Source organism: Zingiber officinale, chromosome 10A (genome assembly GCF_018446385.1).
Source record: "Zingiber officinale cultivar Zhangliang chromosome 10A, Zo_v1.1, whole genome shotgun sequence".
Classification (NCBI taxonomy): Eukaryota; Viridiplantae; Streptophyta; class Magnoliopsida; order Zingiberales; family Zingiberaceae; genus Zingiber; species Zingiber officinale.
Window position 1 is genome coordinate 60,694,446 of NC_056004.1, and position 17,642 is coordinate 60,712,087.

General features: G+C 34.4%; 1 long non-coding RNA gene across 1 annotated transcript in view; it reads left to right on the forward strand.

The window, feature by feature from the left end:
- Window positions 1–8,607, forward strand: part of LOC122026929 — a 47,182-nt gene extending 38,575 nt beyond the window's left edge. Inside the window, exon 3 of the long non-coding RNA XR_006124203.1 lies at window positions 8,425–8,607. This is a non-coding gene — a long non-coding RNA (uncharacterized LOC122026929). The remainder of the gene's footprint in view (window positions 1–8,424) is intronic.
- The last annotated feature ends 9,035 nt before the right edge of the window (window positions 8,608–17,642 follow it).

The window sequence follows — 17,642 nt, forward strand, 5'->3', positions numbered from 1 at the left end:
TGAATAACACTAAAAAGATTAATTTAGCGATGAAATTAGAGATAGATATTTAATTCCGTCACTAAATTAGTGGTGGAATATTAAGTCTATCATTAATTAATGATTGAAATAATACTCGGTCGATAATTTAATGACGTAATTGGTCATATGACCGTATGGTCCACACGATCATGACTTAATCCTTATTTCATTTTCGCTCCAAATCGCGTCCTATCAATAAAAAATATGTATAAAAAATGTATATAATTTATGCACATCACACTCCAGACTTAAACCTTTCCTTGTCCGTAAAACCCGCATCTAAACTCATGTGGTTAAATAATGCATCATAATGTCAAACAAGTTCATCTAATCCTATCAAATGATTTTATTGGTAAACAAGATACAAAACTTGTTTGAGTATGACCTAAGTAATAGTTCTTCATGTCCAGTGTAATAGTGACCTAAATTTATCAAGTATTAATCCCTAAGCCTAGTTAAGTCGTCATAAAATTATGTTCCTTATTCTTCCGGCGATAGACACTTACCTGTCATACATTTGGTTTACATCTTTAAAACTACACAAGATCTCAAAAGACTATTCAGAATCAAGAGAACAGTAACCTAACTCGGTCTCAAAGGGTTAAATTGTTAATTTTCACTCACGACAACTATTTTTTTATCCCTTATTCATATGATTTTTTTTTTTTTGGTGCTTTATAAGGTGAAGCACTAATCACATATGCAAATGTTGGGATTTTAATTTTTCCAAGTGAGTTGCTATTATTCGAGGTCATCTAGTAACCAACATGTAATTAAGAGATCACCTTAGAAACACAAGTATTAGTCCAATTCTATGAATCATGACTATTTTCAGAGTTATCAACCATAAAAAATAAGCATGGTGTTAGAGATATTAAAATAAGGCCAATACTTAAACTCTTACAGTAAATATATTGCTCACTTCATGCTATCATAGATAGGAAAAGATAGATCACTAAACATATTAGCACCATAAGTAACAATATTAGATCACTAAACGTGCTAATATTTTGCATTAAGTAACAAACAATCATGATGTGATGAATGATGCAACTAGCAAAAATTTTATTATACAAAAAAAAATGTGCAAAAATTAAGAAATATGATAAACACTAAGCTAAACCCAGACATTCCCCTAGACTTAAACTTTTCATTGTCCCAATGAAAACTAGAAATAAAATATGGAGGAAGTATTTGAAGTTAGAGAAGTTATCAAGTGATGAGCTCCAAATGGTTGACATTCATGTGCTTGAAGATACTCCTCTATCTAGTGCTCACATTTCTCCACAACTTTGAATTCTACAAAAAGAAATAGACTAGAAAAATTAAGTAGAGGGACTAGAGTTATTATGAACGAAGTAAAGAAACTAGAAAAAAACTAAAACTAAAATAAAAACAAGATTGAACTTGGGTTGCCTTCCAAGAAGCGTTTGTTTAAGGTCATTAGCTGGATCCTTTATTTGCTACACTTAAATTGTGATCTTGCCGGAGTGAGGTATCTCAAGACCTTTTGGCTAATGACCCAAAATGCCGAGGGAGCTTTCATCGTAGGAATCACATCTTCAGAAATTGCTCTCTCCTTCTTCTTCTCCTTAAAGAATCTTTTTGACGGTAGGAGAAGATTCACTTGAAGTGCCCCGACCAAGAGCGCGGTGATCACAGTTGATGTTGAGACCTTGTTCTGATGAAAGTTCTTCTCCTTAAAGAATCTTTTTGACGGTAGGAGAAGATTCACTTGAAGTGCCCCGACCAAGAGCGCGGTGATCACAGTTGATGTTGAGACCTTGTTCTGATGAAAGTGAAGTATAGGCAGAGGTGAGAGTGTCCAGCCTTGGGGTCTCCAGCTTTCCACCACTTCCCACCCGGAGGGCTGCATAGAAATATTAACATTTTCTTCCTCTATAATGTCATCATCACTCAAACATGTACTATTAGAAGTTGCAGTAAGATCAACAACAAGATTGGTTGAAGACGCATCAATGGTCCTATCAATGTCCAGAGTATCAACAAATGCATCATCACCATGCAAAGCAGTAGTTTGCATGTAGAGGGGTCCTGTAGAGCTACAGAATCATGATCATAGTTGCCTTCAGCTTTACATTCCATCCCCTCCAAATCATTCTTCAACTGACGGTCTGAATTTGGACTTGACACATCATCTTCCTGTAGGGATCGGAGGAACAAGATCCCCTCTTGTATCAAGAGCTCTTCTAATTCTTAAAATTTGATTTTCATCTGACTAAGAGCAAGAATATCTAAGTCTTGGAGTTCTCTCGGTCAATCAGCTCTTCAAATTGCAATTGTTGTGGTTTATCTGATATTGAGTTATCTTGAAAATCTAATGGACTTTGATTTGCTTGAGAAGATTGCTCAATACCTTGAATGCAGTCAAAGTTTAAATTTTGATGGTCCGCCAAATCTTGATTGTAGTGTTAAGGTAAGTCAGGGACATGCTGCTATGGAGTTAACTGCTCATCCTCCTCAAAGTGTGTTGGATTGAAGTTTTGAATTTGATGATCTCCCCAATCATAAGTAGAAGTGCTAGGAATTGAATCGTATATGTCTTAATGCATAGGTTGTAATAGATTCTGATGTTCCGTGGAGGAGGTAACACCATTTTGGAAGAAATGACATATAGCAATTCGATAGGATGAACTGCCACAAACTGCGCAGATAATATCAGTTGGTTCTATGGAAGGGCCAACTTCATTTTGGAAGAGGTGGTTAGACTACCACATGCTGTGTAGTTGTTTACATTTTGCTCGTCATTTGAACTATCTCTTGTATTGAGCCCTCTAGGTTGCCAAGAATACCAATCCATGGCTAAATAAAATTTTTGGTCTCACTTGAAACAAAAGCAATAAACTCACAAGATACAGTGAGTAATCATCACATAACACATAGATATAAGAGATCTAAAATAAACAAGGCACTCAACCAATTTTTGTATTGATTTTTTTTTTCAAATGTAGAATTTAAAAATAAGAAGGAAAATGCATAATTAAAATAGGAAAGAAAATGTAAAAAATAAAAGAAAAATACCTAGAGTAACTCATATTCTAATCAAGTAATGTTAATCGAAAATAGTTTCCGGCAACGACGCCAAAAACTTATTACAAACCGTAAGTGCATAGTTACGTCGTTAGTAATAAAAAGATATCGAACCCACAGGGACTATTGATTAAGCACTAGTTAACTTCGATGACGAAGTATCTAAATAAATGAAAGGTTGATTGAGAAAGAGAGCAAGTAAGAGAAAGGTTAAGGAGAAAGAGAAAGAAGAAATAAGAAAAGAAGAAATAAGAGAGTGAAGTTAGATTTGGGGATGGATAGATGCTAGGATTTTGGTTTCACCATAATGTTAATTAATGCCCATATGCATTATTCATATCCTTAACTTCATGTTTACATTCGTGTAGGGATTCTAATCAAAGTCCGGCACAATCCCGCACAGGGTACACCGGAGAGTCTACCCGAGTCCTAATGCTATTAAGTAAAGAACCAACTCTAGAAAGTTCGGTTAAAGGGTTATCCTCTATCACAAGTCCCCCGATCATACATTTTTAGAGTTATCTAATGTACATCCTAACGGTAGCACCGGAGTATCCACTCCAATTGGAATGACCTAACAAGGATTAGTCATTATGTTAAGATCTTTTGACTCTAGAAAGTGGGTAAGTATCGATGTCCTCTGTCACTAGGGGTATAATATGCACGGTTGAATGAGTATCCCCTGTCATTAAGGACCCCCTGGTTGTCCATCTAGTAGCAACCTTAATATAGAGATGAATCCACCACAATCTACATGCATTTACCATATACACATTTCGTCAAACATGCACAAGGCACAAAACACATAGATCATGGCATAAACATTTTGCATAGGAAAATGTCTAAATACATAGTTCATACATCTACAATCACATCATAACTACTTCCTACATCTTAGATCTAGAGATCTACTCCATAGCAAAGGGATTTACAACCAAAGACGATATATAAAGCAATCTACAACTCAATATATCGAGAGAGAGAAGAGAAAGCTTATCCTTGAAGTGTGGCGCACTTGGAGGCGTTCCGTTGCTCCGGAGGTGGATGGATCGGCGGAGATCGGCGAGGATGAAGCATAGGGCTCCCCCAAAGGGGAGAACCCTTTCCCAAGATCTAAGATGATTGAAAAAGGAGTGGGGATGAGCCCTAAGCCAAATATCCATGAAAAGGGGAGAAAAACCTCTTTTGTAGAACTTAGCACAACCCTTACATGGGTCGTGACATGGCCGTGTGAATCCACACGACCTCCTTCTTTCTATTATCTGCCAGGGTGACACATCCGTGTGGGTTACACGACCGTGTTCTGCGTTAGCTCTGGATGGGCTACATAGCCGTGTGGATTCACATGACCATGTTCTTCTTTTCTTCTTCTTTGGTCACACGACTGAGGTCTTCTTACTTTCTGGAAATGCTGCACGACCGTGTGGATTTACACGACCATGCTCTCGATGCTGCTGATGGGGGTGACACGACCGTGTGGGTCACACGACCAAAGTCTTCTTATTCTCTGGAAATGTGACACGGTCGTGTGGTCCACATGACCATGACTTGACCCTTGCTCCGTTTTCGCTCCAAATCACGTCCTATCAATCAAGCAAAAAAAGAGCAGATCTCGAACAAAAGGAGTAGAAATATGACATTATAAGTAGATGCGCATTAAAACATGCATAAAAATGTATATAATCTACGCACATCAAATATTATGATGAATATTCCTTGAAAAGCTAAAGACACATCAAAATCACGCGACAAATTGAAAAAATTAGTTAGCAGACCTAAGTTGTATTAAAATGAAACCACCAATAAATTTCTAAAAATTTGATATACATTGGACAAAAAGTTAAGCAAGTTTTATGTAGTTGGTTGAAAGAAATCAAATTTATTAATGGGCATACCTTGAATATGACTTGATGTGTGGACATAAACAAATTAAAAATGTCTAGAAATGAAGAGTTATGACTGTTACGTGTTCATGCAAAGACTTATTCTTATAACTTCCCATGACATATTTCCTAATAATATTTGGCAAGCACATATATCATTGAGTTTTTTTTTTTTTCTGAGATTTGACATCTAAGGTTATTTTGATGGTCGATATGTTTTGGCTAGAAACAGACATTCCTTTGATAGTATGTAAACTTGAGAATATATTTTCAATTAGTTTTTTTGATTCATTATAACATATACCAGTGCATTTACCTTATGTGGTATAACTAGATGGTCATGTGCAATATAGATGGATGTATTTATTTGAATGATTTTTAAGGAGATTAAATAATAATATTCGTAACAAAGCAAGAGTTGAGGGGTCAATATATAATACTTATTTAGTTGAAGAAGCATCTTATTTCTATTCATATTATTTTGCTGTTAATGTGAAAATCAGACATCATAAGTGTCTCAAAATTCTGATGATACTCAACCGATAGATCTAGAGATGTTTTTTATTTTTAAGTTTTCTGGTAAGCCAATGTATGCATTTGTTGATAGATGGTTAAATCTAAAAGAATATCATGCAGCAGAACATACATACTCCTGAATTATGATGAGGTTAAACCCTACATAAAGTGAGTTAACTTCTATATTCAAACATTTATCTCCTTATGTTTGTTTGTTAAACCTTACTTCTTAAAATTATCTTTTTTGACTGCTTATACAAACAACAACTACAAAATTCATCAATATGTGTAACTGAGATAGAGAAAAAGTTAGAGACAGAATTTACATTATAGTTTGAAATCTATGTAAGTTAGAGACTAAATTATTTTCTTCTAAGTGTTTTATTAGCAATTGATAATTTATATCATAACTATTTTTGTAAGTGAAGGATTGCAGAATATCAAATATGTAAGATGAAAGGATAATGGATCTTGCATCATGACCTCTCCATAATATAAGAGTCTATTCTGATTACTATGTTAATGACTTCAAATTTCACGTGGCACAATGCAATTCATACATACTGACTTATAACTCAGGTATTTGCATAAAAGATTTATCAACAATACTATTACTGAATTGATTACTATGATAGATTTAACAAAATCTTTGAGCTTGAATATCCTATTTTATCCATAAAAAGATGTTTGTTATTCAAATATTTATGATATGATCCAACTCTAAGAACATGTACATAATACATTCAAATTATAATTTAGTTGAAGTTTATGCAAACAAAAGATTCAATAAGTTTGGATCCTTTATTTTCGCGGTACAAGCTAGTTAAGTTTTCTATCTTGATTATCTAATGAAGAGAAAAGATTTAGTGAATAGTTAGTAGTTTGTCGAATGAAGCCTCACTCGATCATAGAAATGTCAAACTCCATCACAACTCAAAACTATGATGCATTTCAAAATGAAAAAAATGGAGATGCATTTAGTTGATTCATAAATTCAATTCACATCCCAATTACTTGTAGATGTGAATTTTAATTACGAGAAAATAGATGATGGAGATATGCCCAGCAGTGAGGAGCTTGATGCATTCGAGTCTAGCGATGAAAACTTACAAACTATTAATATCAATGATTCATATTGTAATGTTGATTAAATTTTAGGACTAATGTTAATGATTCAGTTATGGATATGCTTGCCTTTTGTATATAAATCTCACTAGTTCTACCATATAAGATATTATTGTTTGGATTTGATTATTATTTGTCATGCATATCCGTTATAATGTTATTTTGCAGATATAATCATGTTAGATATTGCAGCAGTACACAATGACTAGATTATTCTGAGGATTGTGGGAGATTAGTAAATATTGATGTTATTAGTAATTCGAATATATCTAATCTTTTATTTATTATTTTCATAAATGAAAGTTTTTTTCATACAGTTTTACTTCCAATGTCATAGTGTAGCTGCTTAAATAAGAACACAATATAGAGAGCGTCAGTGCGCTTCTAGTATTATATGGAAGCATGTAGATGAAGATTTTAAAGACTTTAATTATTTGAAATTATTGGTAAGTAATTTGAATATTATTGATATTGTATAATATAATATCCTTTTAAACTAATTTTCTTGATATTGTTGTAGAAAAAATTATATTTGGGAGCAAGGACAGGAGACACAATTTAATAAAATATGGAATAATTATTGTGCAAAACTATACAAGGACTTTATACAAGTGGAAAAGCAAGGAAACAAAGTCATCCCATGTATTAGATGAGATTTGGGATGCATGGAAGAATGCTTGGATTGTAGAAAAATGGCAACAAAATTTATCGATTAATTGAAATAATAAAAATGCTGAGTTCGCTGGCCTAAGCATCGAATCCACAAAACATATGATGAGATCACGATTTATTGTAAAGCGTGCAATAAACTTGGTAAGTCTACTATAAAGTTATATTATTTTTTTTTATTATTAATGAATTTTATTTTATAAAAAAAACTGTGTATATAAACTGATACTTTATAGAGACGCCTCACTTGTTGGGAGGTATTTTGCAATACACATAAAAAAGAAAGATGACATCTTTGTCGATGCCCGATCAAAGGCCATGGATGTAAGAATTTAAATTTTATTACCGCTCACATTTAACAATTATTAGTTTTATTAATTGTATATTAGATATTAATAATATTATTTTTACATAGAATGAAATCACTGATCAAGTTGCTCAGGCGTCTCGACTGCTATAGAGGAGAGGAGTTACAAATTCTATGAGATGATGTACTAGATGATATGTATTATGACATTGTCGGTGGAAGGAAAAAGAACTACCTCTATGGCCTTGACTCCTAAGCAAAAGTTGTATATAATCGTGCGATGACTCCTTGGTTCAGGGGTCGTCCCAGTTCTTCATCTACTCAAGTGGAAACGTTGGAATAAGAAAATAAAGAATTAAAGGATCGGGTAGCAATAGAGTGGTCGATAGAAGATCGAGTCAAGACATTAGTAGAGTAGCACATGCAAGAATTCATAGATAGATGGACTCTAACTTTTCAAATGTCGTATTGTTTTGACTCACAGGAGACTCAAGACCCAATGCTCATTAGCTTCTGAGGTATGTTGACCTTCAAATTAATTTTTGTATATATCACTCATAAAACATTGAAAATGATTATATATGCAACTATAATTGTATTACATATTTTTAGGAACAAGTAAATAAAAGGTTAGCACATGAAAACTAGAAATAGATGATATATTATATTATTAAGATATGAATTCTTTTAAAGCATGTTAAACTAGTGTTGATTAGTTTTTGCATTTTCTGATAAGTAGTTTAAACTTTTTCTTCATATATGAGTTGGATTGTTCTAAAATAGAAAATATAGTGTAGTTTGAATCATGTGTTTACTTTTTTTAAATAACCCATTATATTATATTTACTGTAGGATGGGATGATGATGAATGTATTAGTTTTTGAGATTTGAGATGGGGATGTAATGAATTTGAATTATATTATTTTTGAATCATGTATGATGTTAAGATGGGTAATTGTGCTTTGTTGAATGTAGTTTGCTTTTTTGTAAAACATGAATGTGAATGTTGTTGATATTGAATGTATCATTGTTGAATATGAATGTTGCTATTGAAATATTAGTTGTTGAATGTGAATGTGAATATAATAGTTGTTGAATGCATTAGTTGTATTGTTGTTGTGAATGTATCATTGAATGTAAACATGATGAATCTCTTCAAATAAGGGAGGTTTCATTCAAATTTATTAGAAATTAGTGACGAAATTTAATTTCATCGTTAAATTATCGTAATTTAGTGAGGAAATATATTTTCCATCACTAATTTAGTGATAGAATATTTATTTTCGTAAACCCTAAATGCAAATTTAGAGATGAAAAATTAGTGATAAAAATTAAATTCTGTTCGTTATATTTAGTAACAGATCTTTAATGTCGTTATTAAATGCTGTTGGTGACTGAAATAATTGTGATAATAAATTTATCATTAATTGATCGCTAAGTATAGTTAGCGATCGATTAGGGATTGAGATTTTGATCGCTAATCTATATTTTCGTGTAAATAAATTAAAAATTATTTAATTGTATTAAAATGACATCTTCACATCTTAGTTATCCTTTGAAAAGTAATCAATTGATGATCAATTGAGGTGATTGAAATAATAATTAATTTATTGAGATTGGATAGTTAATTTATTGTAATCGTAATTTTTAGAAGTTATAGTAAAATGTAGTCGACTGATAGAAGGTGTAAGTTGATTGATTTTGGATATAACAAAATAATTTGTATGTTATGGCAGTTGTTTTAAGAAGATAATTGACTGATGGAGAAAAATACTAACAATTAGAATGATTACTCAGCAGCACCGGTCGGGAGTTCGAGGCAAGGCTATAAATATAAGACCTATTGGCTATCAGACACATTTTACAAAATCTAAACTTTGGTGAAATCTCAAATGGAGCTCTCTTTCTCTTATACTTGTAATTTTCCTTTTCATTTTTGAAAGGTAGAGAAAATTAATGGATTCCATGGAGTGATTTGTCAAAAGGTCATAGAATGTGTAGTAGGAGCTTAGAGCTATTTAACCACATAAAAAAATTGAGTTAGCATTGTTCTCTTCATTTTAATTTTGTACATTTTTTTAAAAGTTATTCATCTCCATCTATCCTTCATGGAATCTTTTCATCCTTATGTTTCATAAACAATACCCATGTAAATCTAATATAATTATCAATTATTACTAAATAATATCTACTATCTTGTAAAAATAATATTTTTTTAGATGTAAAAGTTCTAAAGAAGATGAAGTGCTAAGTTTCCTTTTATCTTTATGTGTAGTCCTAACTTGCTTGCCTTCTTGACACACATCACAGATTCTATCTATTTTGTATCATAACCTTGTCAGAGTTTACATCAAATCTTTTTTATCCATCTTTGAAATTTGCCTCATGTTTATGTGTGTCAGTCTCTTATTCTAGTCAGACTTCTTCTTGAGTCATGAGATACTTATTGTAAACGTTGGTAACAATAAGGAGATGAATAGAATTATACGTTAGCTTTTCTATATCCAACTAGCATGACAGTTTCTATGTTGTCATGTTTCATTTACTAGACACTTGGTCGAGTAAAACTCATGTTAGTACATATTATTACATATTTATTACATATTTATTGAATTTCATTTGATTTTTTAAGAGAAATTTCTTAATGATGAAATGCAAAGAGAGTTCAATGTTATCTCTACCTACTATCTACTGGTACAATCGACTCTTAGTGATTCATTTAATGTTTAGATAAAAAGTTTAAGTTAGTATTTATTATTATATTTGATATGTATTTTTGATCGAGTCCTGCAAGACTTAGAGAAATTATTGGTATAATCGATCTCTAGTTAGATTGACTAAGTCCGAGTTGGGTTTTAATATTTGATCAATATATTTGAAGGTTGAGTGAGATATCAAGTAAAAAGGGAGATTGTTAGAGAGAGAGATTATTGATACAATCGACCTCAGGTTAAGGTCGACTAAGATTGATTGGGTTTCGATGGTTGATCAAATAGATCAATATTGACCAGATATTTAATAGTGAAAAAGACCAAATGAATCACAATTAATTGGATACTTGGCGGTTGAAAGTCTAATATAAAATTGATAAGGGTCAAGTCCAAGCAGACACTTGGTGATTGAAAGTTTAATGAAGAGTTAGCAAGCGTAAAGTCTAAGTGGGTCACGATTGATCGGACACTTAGCCATTAGAACTCCAGCAGGGAGTTGACATATATGCTGAAGTTTAAGTGGATCACGGTTGATCATACATTTGGAAATAATGGAAGGCTTAACATATCATGGATGACCATATATTAGACATGTGGATGGAAGTCCAATATGTCAGGGAGGATTAGATGTTAGATATGAGAAGTCAAGTCCTAATAGGTCGTGGAGGATCAAATGTTAGATGTGAGATGAGAAATTCAAATAGGTTAAGGAGGATCAGATATTAGACATGAGAAGTGAAGTCTTGACAAGTCGTGGAGGATTGGATGTTAGACATAAGAAGGGAAGTTCAAAAAGGTCACAGATGTTTGGCAATAGTGAAGTCTTATTAGGTTAAAGTTGATCGAATATTAGGCAAAGAAAGTCTGAGTAGGTTGAGCTTAATCAGATACTAGGCAAAGTGAGAATTTAGCCTTAATAAGGCTGACATAGATGTATCAGTGAATAGAGGTATCAATTGACTCATACATAATAGCAGTCGATTAATAAACTCCTAAATAACGAATTTGGGGTTTAACGGGTTTCAAGAGGTTTGAGGTGTGATCAATGGACTATTGGGTATGAGCAATCACCGATTGTATCGGTAGAGTGGTGCACTCGACTAATGACACTCCATTGTTGGAGCAAATAATTTTTTTTTTGAGCCGATTTTAAAACTCTATTGTGTTAGTACCCCCGGGGTAGTTTTAATGTAGTCAACTAAGTTCAGTTAGGCCTTGTTATATTTGATTTTTGTGTTTAAGTGTGCAAAGCATAGGAATACAAGAAATCTAGTGGAAGACGTAGTTAGCCAAAAGGATGATATGGGAAGGGAGTTGACGGGTTTGGTGCATCCGAAAGATGAGATGCTGCGGAAGAGTTTACCAGTAGATGAGAAGGACGCGCGTGGTGGTCAAGGGATGAGAAGCCCGGGAGGAAGGTTGTTCGAGGAGAAGGTCGGAGTTGAGTTTGAGTGAGCTCAACTCCGGTTAGTTGGAGCATCACCCACGAGAAGAGATCAGAAAAGGAGTTGATCTGCCGTATGAAAGGCGCCTTTGATGGCTGGAAGGCGCCTTTGATGGCTGGAAGGCGCCTTTGATGGCTGGAAGGCGCCTTTGATGAACAGTACAAAGGTGCCTTCCAGCCTTTGAAGACGCCTTCCGATAGCCGTTAGTCGCAGATAGAGTTTTATTTGCAGCAGATAAAACTTATCCGATGGAAGACGCCTTGGAACTCATTGGAGGCGCCTTCAAGTTGTGGATAGAGTTTTCCAGGGGCTAAAGTGCCCTGAATCTAAGAAATAATTAAGAACTTTAGTATTAACTTTCCTAGTTATTCTTGAGCTGTTAACGTGTGTAAAAGGTTTCTCTGCCTTCAACGAAGGAGATCTTCTAGTGCTTTTTCAATGCCTTGGATTAACAACCATCTAGGTTGTAACCAAGTAAAACTGTGGCTTTTTACCTACTCTTTTTAAGTTGGTGTTTCTGTTATTATTGTTATTTTTATTGTAATATTAATAAAATCAAAAGAATGAGAAGGGGTTATTTTTTCTCTTATAGGCAATTCACCCCCTTCTTGCCGGCCCCATTGCTCCAACAAGTGGTATCAGAGCCTAACCACTTCAGAAGGACTAACTGGCAACTGAAGTACAAAGACGATGACCGGACCGACAATTTATCTATCGAAGTTCAAAGGAGACTTCCTGCAATGGAAATGTCGGATGGAGGTATTTTTTAAAACAGATTTTGAAATTCTCTTAATTATGAAATATGATTTTGTAGCCCCCACAAACCAACAAGGAGTTGAGAAAGAGGAGCATTCATGGACAAAGAAAGAACAAGCGAACTTCGTAGCTAACGGATGAGTCAAATTTCATCTGCTGAGCGTGCTACCTTCGCAGGAAGTTAGTAGAATCAGTGCCTACAAATCAGCAAAGGATCTTTAGGAGAAGTTCCTGGAGCTACATGAAGGAACGTCTGAAGCAAAGCTAGCGAGACGGGACCTGCTCTGGAACCAAATAAGCAACCTCCATATGGTAGAAGGCGAATTGGTTGCTTATCTGCATGGAAGAATCAAGGAGTTAATCATTGGATTAACGAACCTCGGAGAAATGACAACTAATCGGGATGCACAAAGGTATGCCTTAAATGCATTCCCAAGAACACCAGAATGGACATCTATAGTATACTCCCGAGATAAGTAAATTAGAAAATCTTTTTTCAACTTTCAAATTACATGAGTCTCGGTGTGTAGGACAAAGAAAAGAACCAAGTCAGAACCTAGCACTGCAAGCCCAAAAGGGCGGATCAGATTCAGATTCTAAAGCATCTATCGACACAGAGGAAGCAACATTATTCGTAAGGAAATTTAATAGATTTATTAAATCTAATAAATTCAAGTAGCAGACAAAAAAGGACTTTTGGAGCAAAAGAAAGATTCGATGCTACAATTACAAAGAAGAAAGACACATCAAGGACGACCGCCCCAAACTAAAAAAGGAGAAAGACAAGGGCAAAAGACCAACAAGATCAAAGCTTAAGAATTTAAAGGCAACATGGGATAAATCTTCGTCCTCCCAGTTTGAGGTCGAGGCCTATACCAGACTAGCCTTACTGGCCGACCACTAAGAAGAAGATGAAAGTAGTTCAGAGATGAGCATTGATGAATGGGGAGGATCTTTAAAAGAAAACTACGATGAAGGGGGAGCATCAGAACATGAGGTAAGTAAGGTATGTGCCTTATCTCCTGAAAAGTCATTTCAATTTATTAAGGTACTCTCCAAGGATTTAGTAAAACTAGAAAGATAAAATGTTAAAATAAAACTAACCTTAGCTAATTCATGCCCCATAATAATGTATGATAATCTAAGAATAGAAAATGATAAATTGAAAACATAAATAGAAAAATTAGAAAATGACTATGCATGTTTGAATTCAAATAGTTATCGAAAATCAAAATTTAGAGATTATGGTAGAATTAACTAGTACATTAGAAATCACCAGAGACAGATCAGGAGAATTCCTAGAATTTATATACCTCTAAATTTTTTAATAAATCCAGTAGGTAGGAATCTATATTGGGTAAATCTTTTTTAGATTAAAATTCATCTTTTTTGAAATTATCTCAATTAGAAAAATATTTTTTTTGGTCGTATTTCGAGCTAAATTTTTTTTATACTATCCGATGATTTAATCTATAAACAAATTTTTTTTGTCAAAATTTTTTTGTTGAGTAATTTGTTTTAACGAAAAGTATACTTTGAAATTTAAAATTATTTTACAGACTTAAAATTAAAAAATCTTTTTTTTATTATAAAATATAATATTATCTGTTAAAAGAAATTAGAAATTTGAAATTAAAAATTCAAAGTAAGTAGAAATTTAAATTTTTTTACTTTTTTGCCATTAAAATAAGATTTCTTGTTATGTACACTTAGAAATTTATATCAAAATTTTCTATCTGTTTATGTTTCCTTCTTTTTTTCGGTAATTTACCAAAAGGCGTACTAGGTTTAATGTATTTACCAAAAGGCGCATCACGGTTTTGTATTTACCAAAAGGCGCAGTTTACCAAAATCAATTCCCAGATTACCCCTCTGGCTAACCTGGCAACCGCCTTTTTCAAACACATTTTTCCAAGCATCCAAGCCGAAATTAGAATTGAAAAATAATTTGTGGTTCGGATGCACGTCTTCTCACCATCTCTCTCCCTCCATCCTTCTGTGTGGTGTTATAAACTTGAAAGAAAAAATAAATATGAACCCTGCACTTGCCATTACTGCTCGTGGTGGTTGGCGGGATTGCAATAGACCAGTTAGGTTTATGGCATAATTGCGTAAGAGTTGCTAGAGGAGACCAAGGACAAATTAAGTTAAGAACGTCAGCCGAGAAGGACAAACTTCTTGCAAGAGGGAAATTAGTAGAAGCACACATTTAAAGATTTAGACATGTATGTACTGATTTTTTTACTGTAAATTAGGGTAGTGATGGTAAATAAAAATGACACTATTGGTGGGAAGGGTGGCAGCAAAAAGTATTTTTATGGTTAATTTTGGTTGTGTGAGGAATAATATTCAACAACACCTAAATTATGATGTAATAGAAGACTTAATCGATTTAAGTCATGTTAGTTTTTGATGTTGATAGTTAAGTTTAGCTAAAAATTATTTATTTATGGTTTAGGGTTTAGTCAGTGGTGGTCCTAGTTTACAAGAAGTATCTGCTTCAAAAGGGGCCTGATATCGATAACGTGTTATGTGGTTTAAACTTTGATTTTACATCAGACCTTTCCTAGTTTAAGCAAAATTATAATTTAACTACAGCAATAGATTATGTAGTTGCAAATTTACTAAAATAGTTTGTAATTTATTTATCAAGGATGATCATATAACTGATGAAATTCTATCTGAGATATGGAATACTCTTGATGCAAATTCTAGCATTGGACATGCAGATAATGTAGGAGAAGTATCCAGAACAAATATTCCATCATCTCAGGATAAGTTGTGTTAACACAGAATAGAAAATATAGACAAGAATAATTGTTGGGTTTTGGGCTTTTTGAAATCCGGAACCCGCCACCGCTCATGGAACGATCTGCGAAGGATCCGAAGAATAAAACTTTGAAAACATTACAGAGTATAAACTCTATATCTACTAGATAAAGATAAGGCGTTATCTCGACCTCGATGCCTCATACCCGCTACCAACGGTTTGTTGGATCTCAAGATTGGCAAAGTAGACAACCCTCTAGAAGTATCCACACGAACAAAATTAGGTGGAGGGGACCAAACAAAGGTGTGCTAGCACCTATGGTGTTCGGCCAAGAAAGGAGAGGGAGAGCTTGAGGAAGAAGATGATGGAATGAAATGAGAGTTACTCACAAAATGAAACTTATCTTGCAATTGATGTGGCCGACCACATTAAGAGGAGTTGTAACCTCCATGGAATGCCAAGAGTCACAACTCTTGGTAACTCCCATGAGGTGGCATCCCACGTTGGGCCTGATATGCACTCATATCAGGCCCACGTTGGGCCTGATATCCAAGCATATCAGGCCCAACGGAGGCTGATTGATTTTATTTTGTTTTTCCTAGTACCTATAGATATTTAAATAATGATTTGCCAGCAGATTTAGAGTCCTTGCAACTCTAGAATACCACTAGAACTGAAATGGGTCCAATCAGAGGTGTCTAGGTCCATCAGTGGGTTTCGACCAAAATCCACTGATGGCCCTCCCCTACTTGGATTTACATGAAATCAAGTCCCCTGTGAAGGTCTTGGTGGGGAGATGGTATATATGGTGTCAAACATAATTTATACACCATGGATTAGAAGGTATGACTCCGTGCCAATTGCCACTTATTCCACTTATGGCCATGCTATAGACTTAAACCTTATGGTAGCACCTGCTAATTTTATTTTATTTTATTTTTTCATAAGGAGCATGGTAGCACATTTTGAGTTTATAGAAAGGGAGAGATAATATAAATTTATAAGAAAGGATACCATACCAAGGCCACTTTGGGCCTGATATGGTCTCATATCAGGCCCACGTTGGGTATGATATGCACTTATATCAGGCCGACGTTGGGCCTGATATCCAAGCATATCAGGCCCAACGGAGGCTAATTTTATATTATTTTTTCCCAGTACCTATAGATATTTAAATAATGATTTGTCAGCAGATTTGGAGTCCTTTCAACTCTATAATATCACTAGAGCTGAAATGAGTCTAATCAGAGGTGTTTAGGTCCATCAGTGGGTTTTGACCAAAACCCACTGATGGCCCTCCCCTACTTGGATTTACATGAAATCAAGTCCCCTATGAAGGTCTTGGTGGGGAGATGGTATATATGGTATCAAACATAATTTATACACCATGGATTAGAAGGTATGGCTCCATGCCAGTTGGCACGGAACAGTGCACAACTTTTCTTTTCTACCCTATGGAAGGTGACTTTTAAAATTGATCTTATTTAGTGCACAACTTTTCTTTTCTACCCTATGGAAGGTGACTTTTAAAATTGATCTTATTTTATTTTTTTTATCAGGCCCCTGTTAGAATGTTTGGAGTTTATATTAGGGGGAGATATAATAATGCTTTATTAAATGATACTCATATCAGGCCCACGTTGGGCCTGATATCCAAGCATATCAGGCCCAACGGAGGCTGATTTTATTTTGTTTTTTCCCAGCACCTATAGATATTTAAATAATGATTTGCCAACAGATTTGGAGTCCTTGCAACTCCAGAATACCACTAGAGCTGAAATGGGTCCAATCAGAGGTGTCTATCTCCATCAGTGGGTTTTGACCAAAACCCACTGATGGCCCTCCCCTACTTGGATTTACATGGAATCAAGTCCCCTGTGAAGGTATTGGTGGGGAGATGGTATATATGGTGTCAAACATAATTTATACACTATGGATTAGAAGGTATGGCTCCGTGTCAGTTGGCACGGAACAATGCACAGCTTTTCTTTTCTACCCTATGGAAGGTGACTTTTAAAATTGATCTTATTTTATTTTTTTTATCAGGCCCCTGTTAGAATGTTTGGAGTTTATATTAGGGGGAGATAGAATAATGCTTTATTAAATGATACTAATATCAGGCCCATGTTGGGCCTGATATGCACTCATATCAGGCCCACGTTAGGCCTGATTATATTTTATTTTTTTCCCAGCACCTATAGAGTTTTAAATAATGATTTGCCAGCAGATTTGGAGTCCTTGCAACTCCAGAATACCACAAGAACTGAAATGAGTTCAATCAGAGGTGTCTAGGTCCATCAGTTGGTTTTGACCAAAACCCACTGATGGCCCTCCCCTACTTGGATTTACCTGAAATCACGTTCCCTGTGAAGTTCTAACTGGGAAGAT